The sequence below is a fragment of the Salmo trutta genome, chromosome 28 (assembly GCF_901001165.1).
Source record: "Salmo trutta chromosome 28, fSalTru1.1, whole genome shotgun sequence".
Taxonomy (NCBI): domain Eukaryota; kingdom Metazoa; phylum Chordata; class Actinopteri; order Salmoniformes; family Salmonidae; genus Salmo; species Salmo trutta.
Window position 1 is genome coordinate 42422480 of NC_042984.1, and position 6000 is coordinate 42428479.

Sequence of the window (6000 nt, forward strand, 5' to 3'; positions counted from 1 at the left end):
AGGACGGACAAGGGATCATCCTCGCAGTGGCAGACCATGTGTAACAACACCTGCACAGGATCGGTACATCCAAACATCACACCTGCAGGACAGGTACAGGATGGCAACAACAACTGCCCGAGTTACACCAGGAACGCACAATCCCTCCATCAGTGCTCAGACTGTCCGCAATAAACTGAGAGAGGGTGGACTGAGGGCTTGTAGGCCTGTTGTAAGGCAGGTCCTCACCAGACATCACCGGCAACAACGTCGCCTATGGGCACAAACCCACCGTTGCTGGACCAGTAAGGACAGGCAAAAAGTGCTCTTCATTGACGAGTCGTGGTTTTGTCTCACCAGGGGTGAATTTGCGTTTACCATTGAAGGAATGAGCGTTACACTGAGGCCTGTACTCTGGAGCAGGATCGATTTGGAGGTGGAGGGACCGTCATGGTCTGGGGCGGTGTGTCACAGCATCATCGGACTGAGCTTGTTGTCATTATAGGCAATCTCAATGCTGTGCGTTACAGGGACGACATCCTCCTCCCTCATGTGGTACCCTTCCTGCAGGCTCATCCTGACATGACCCTCCAGCATGAAAATGCCATCAGCCATACTGCTCGTTCTGTGCGTGATTTCCTGCAAGACAGGAATGTCAGTGTTCTTCCATGGTCAGCGAAGAGCCCAGATCTCAATCCCATTGAGCACGTCTGGGACCTGTTGGATCGGAGAGTGAGGGCTAGGGCCATTCCCCCCAGAAATGTCCGGGATCTTGCAGGTGCCTTGGTGGAAGAGGGGGGTAACATCTCACAGCAAGAACTGGCAAATCTGGTGCAGTCCATGAGGAGGAGATGCACTGCAGTACTTAATGCAGCTGGTGGCCACACCAGATACTGACTTACTTTTGATTTTGACCCCCCCTTTGTTCAGGGACAAATTATTCAATTTCTGTTAGTCACATGTCTGTGGAACTTGTTCAGTTTATGTCTCAGTTGTTGAATCTTGTTATGTTCATACAAATAAACGGAGTTTATGTGCACCATACCTCATGCAGGTGTGTGTGTTTCTGAGTACAGTCCAAAGAGATGCAGGACAGATGAGAGACTAACTTCAATCAAATGTGCGTGTGCCTGCTCCCAAGTTTGGAAACTAGGGAGCTTTACTGGGAACACATGGAGGGAGGGAGTGAATGAGAGGGAGAGAGAAAGAGAGAGAGAAAACATAGAGACCAGAGGAGGCTGGTGGGAGGAGTTATAGGAGACGGGCTCATTTTGGTTCCATATGTTTGATGTGTTTGATACCGTTCCATTTATTCCATTCCAGCCATCACAATGAGTCTGCCATCTTATAGCTCTTCCCACCAGCCTCCTCTGATAATGACCCTTACAAAATAGCACGCCAAATTTGCAGTTTCATAAGTGAATTAGGTGTTCTCACATGTTGAGCTTAAATTTGACATGACAAAAAAACAAATTTTCACATGTGCACATGTTCAATTCACATGTTAACACCACCTTTTCACATGTGAGAATAACATGTTTTCACCTCACATGTGAATTTCAGTTTCACATATGAAATTTGAAAATCGAATATGCAGTTTCACATTAAATTTTCACGTGAACGTTTTTCACATATGAAACTGCAAATTAGATTTTTACACGTGATTGTTTTTCACATGTGAACTTGCACTTTTAAATGTGAAAGTGGAAATCTAATTTGCAGTTTCACATGTAAGAAAAGTCCAGATGTGAAAATCTCACTTTCAGTTATGGAATTGAAAGTTATGGCAAGTTCACATGTAGGGTTGAAATAATGTTATTCTCCTCAAATGTGAAACGATGGTGGTAACATATTGCAGTAGCAATGTTTCCACTGGTGGAATTAGGTTGACCACATCTAAAAAGCCCAAATGCGGAACATTCTCGGAACAGTGGACAGAATACATTTTTGGGGCCAGGTTAATAGATCACATTCAAATGGAGACATCGTTGTGCTGTATGAAGGGGCAACCCTTAGTTGCTACATCCATTTTTGGACATATAAATGAATGATATGTACCCATTGATTCTTGAAGAATATAACGTATAAATGCCTCATGAGCTTAGTTCAGCTGTCGTACCTCATCAAAACCCAAAATATAAGCTTGTTTTACTCCAATGTTTATAAGCAAAGTAAATGTAAATAACCACTGTACAGCCTAAAAACATGGTTAAAACTATCATTTGGATATCATGGATATCATGGATGGTCAGTCCTTGCATCCATAGCGTAGTCTATGGATTTGAGAAAGGTTGCATTTCTCCAGCCCCATCCCTCAGCTTTTTACTGTACTTTTGGCAGTGAGTACACTTTGTTAACGGTTCAGTTAAGGATTGCTGCTTTAAACACCTTTAAACACAATTTCAATGAAATAAAACGCCTCCCTCTTTCCTGCAATTTTCCCCATCTTTGGTTATATTACCCTGGCCTTTGCTTTCACTGCCTTTTTTTCCAGTTGCAAGTTTTGGCATTCATTCCAGCAACATAGCACCCTGCATCCCACTGCCGGTTTGCCTCTGAAGCTCAAAATTAACATGTGAAACTTCACGTGTGTTTTTTTGTTGTAAGGGGAGATATAGAGAGAAAACACAAACAGACCCCACAGAGCCCCCAGGACAACAACACAATTAGATCCAACCAAATCATGAGAAAACAAAAATATAATTACTTGACACATTGAAAATAATTAACAAAAAGGAGCAAACTATAATGCTATTTGGCCCTAAACAGAGAGTACACAGTGGCAGAATACCTGACAACTGTGACTGACCCAAAATTAAGGATAGCTTTGACTATGTACAGACTCAGTGAGCATAGCCCTGCTATTGAGAAAGGTCGCCGTAGGCAGACCTGGCTCTCAAGAGAAGACAGGCTATGTGCACACTGCCCAAACCGAGCTGCACATCCTAACCTCCTGCCAAATGTATGACCATATTATTTCCCTCAGATTACACAGACACACAAAGAATTCGAAAACGAATGCAATTTTGAAACAACTCCCATATTGATTGGATGAAATACCACACTGTGCAATCACAGCAGCAAGATGTGTGACCTGTTGCCACAAGAAAACGGCAACCAGTGTAGACCAAACACCATTATAAATACAACCCATATTTATGTTTATTTCTTTTCCCTTTTCTACATCGTTACAACGCTGTATATAGCCATAATATGACATTTGAAATGTCTCTATTCCTTTGGAACTTTTGTGAGTGTAATGTTACCTGTTTATTTTTTATTGTTTATTTCACTTTTGTTTATTTCTCTTGCTTTGGCAATGTGAACATATGTTTCATGTTTCCCATGCTAATAAAGCCCTTTGAATTGAATTGAGAGAGAGAGAGAGAGAGAGAGAGAGAGAGAGAGAGAGAGAGAGAGAGAGAGAGAGAGAGAGAGAGAGAGGGGGGGGGGGGGGGGGGAGAGAGAGAGAGAGAGAGAGAGAGAGAGACAGATAGAGAGATAGAGAGAGAGAGAGAGAGAGAGAGAGAGAGAGAGAGAGACAGAGAGAGAGAGAGGGAGGAGAGAGAGAGAGAGAGAGAAAGAGAGAGAGAGAGAGAGAAGAGAGAGAGAGAGAGAGAGAGAGAGAGAGAGAGAGAGAGAGAGACCAGCGGGACCAGAAGGAATAACACCTGGATGTGAGAAGGAGTCACTTTCATCTGCTCCCAGACCTCCAGACCCTCCAGGCCAGCTGCCTTGCCCAGAGGGGGAGAGGGGACAGGGCCATACCTCATCAGAGCCGAGGCACTCCAACCTGTCGACACTCACTTCCTAACGACACACTGAGTTACACTGAGTAACTGCTGCCTCGGCTGTCAGAAGCTCTCCCACAGATCTTTTATGATCAGTGTTCATACAAGTTATAGGTCTACAATTTCAATCTGGGTAAATGTAGTCTGTCTGTACTCAACGTCTACAGGCCTTCACTCACTGGTCTTTCAATGCAAACATCAAATGGTTCCGGAGCCTTTTCTTTCTTTTTTTACATTACTCCGTGTGTATGTGTTGGGGCATGTGAGTTTGACATGATAGTAAAAGGAGATGCTTTAAGCTGTCATAAGACAGTCCTAACAGAAATGGCATGTGTTGATCCTCAACCAACCCGACAGTCTGTCTACTTTGGACCCATGAATAGAGAGCCCATTCGACAAGAATGCCATGATTTGAATCAAGTCAGTCCCTGATACACTTGACAAATGTAAATAAAATGCTAAAATCTTTACAGAACTGTTCCAATACTGTCCAGGTCAGACATAAGTGTCTGAATAGAGTGCTGAAGAGACTGCAGACGGCATGTTCCTTGAGAGGCACACAAACACACAAACACACACACACACACAAGCACGCACACTTACACCAACAACACTTGCAGAGAATCCACATGTACCAATTCACACACATGCACACATACACATGTGCAAACAGTAAATCATGCACACATGCTCCAACAACAAGCACACAACAGAGCCAGAGTAATAGTTACAGCAGCAGCAAGGCATGAAAAATTACTTTCAAAAAGACACAAAGCCACGCTTCCATACCTTCAACACAGGCCTCCCTCCATGCTGTACAGGTTTCTTGTTTCTTTCCTGTTATACTACACCATATCTGGGTCTTGCTCTGCCAGCCTCAGAATAGACCAAGGGTAGAGGAGGAGCTGGAGGTGGGAAAAAAATCCTGTATGAATTAGAATTCCAAAAGCAGTCATGTGATTCAAATGAGCCAATGGTTAGCATCTATTAGCCTGTGGGCTTCCCCCTTCCCCCTGGCCCTCCTCCCTTGTTGTCTTGTAGAATGGCGATGACACGGCTGTAGTACAGAATGCCTGTCATTGTCTCCATGGTAGCACAGAGAGATTTAACCCTTACTTGTGACGTTACTGCATCTCCCATAAAATTGGAGTTTGGTTAGGGTGTGTGTGAGTGGGTCTGATATTGCTATGCGTTCATAGAGTAACATGCAAGTGCATTACAATGTGTGTGTGTGTGTGTCTTGTGCGTGTGAGAGAGAGAGAGAGAGAGAGTCATTATAGGGGACTATATAGAACTTCTAAAGCTTGACGGTCTTGCGTTTATGGTCCATTTATGGTGCAATGAAAAGTAATCTATGATTGAAAACAGAGTGCTAATCACTCGAGTGCTCATTTTGAAACAACTAAAATATGAATGATTTGTTCTCGGTCTTGGGTAATAAAAGGTTCTGAAATGTAATTCAATCGGAGGACATCGAAGGCTACAAAGTGATTGTACGCGTAATTGTGTTAGACACACAGGTGCAGACAGCAATAGGGTAATTAGGCAGGTCAGGAAACGGCTGGGGGCAGGAAACGGCTGGGGGACTGAGGGAAGTGAGGCTGCTGTATTCTACCTGGGGGGGGGGGGTTAAGAAGCTAATAAGTTTGCCATGCATTTTATTTGATGGCAGGATAGTTTTTTATCAGCTCATCACATGTGGAAGGAAAAAGGAACAGTAAAGTGAATAGTTACTATGATCAGATTGAAGCAGTTGTGCACAATGATACTAGCTGCCTGACTTTTCACACAAAAATATTTTGTGGAATCAATATTTAATCACTAATAACAAAACAATAGCACACTTTAAAGAGAATTGAGATGGCCATTAACAAATGGCATTTAACTGTTTATTATGCTTCTAAAAAAGCTGCTACATTCCATTTAATTTGTTTAGTGTATGTTCGGTTCGAACAGTAATGTCCAATGGGCTGTTTGTATGTGACGACAGAGGCCGATTGGGATGAATGGGAGCTCTGACTGACACACACACACACACACACACACACACACACACACACACACACACACACACACACACACACACACACACACACACACACACACACACACACACACACACACTGTGGAATCCAGCCAGGATTAGACAGCCGCCTCTGACTCTATTTCTGCTGCTGTACCACAACCACAGCTCCTCAGCTTCCGCCCTCAGCTTCCCTCCACAACCAGG

The 6000-nt window shown here is 43.6% G+C and overlaps 1 protein-coding gene across 4 annotated transcripts in view; it reads right to left on the bottom strand.

Moving 5' to 3' along the window:
* The window catches only part of LOC115166283 (polyhomeotic-like protein 2), a 49053-nt gene extending 44414 nt beyond the window's left edge, over positions 1-4639 (bottom strand). For all 4 annotated transcript variants that reach the window (XM_029720136.1, XM_029720135.1, XM_029720134.1 and 1 more), the window contains exon 1: positions 4560-4639. The gene's annotated coding sequence lies outside the window, so the exon portion shown is untranslated. The remainder of the gene's footprint in view (positions 1-4559) is intronic.
* Between the last annotated feature and the right edge of the window lie 1361 nt (positions 4640-6000).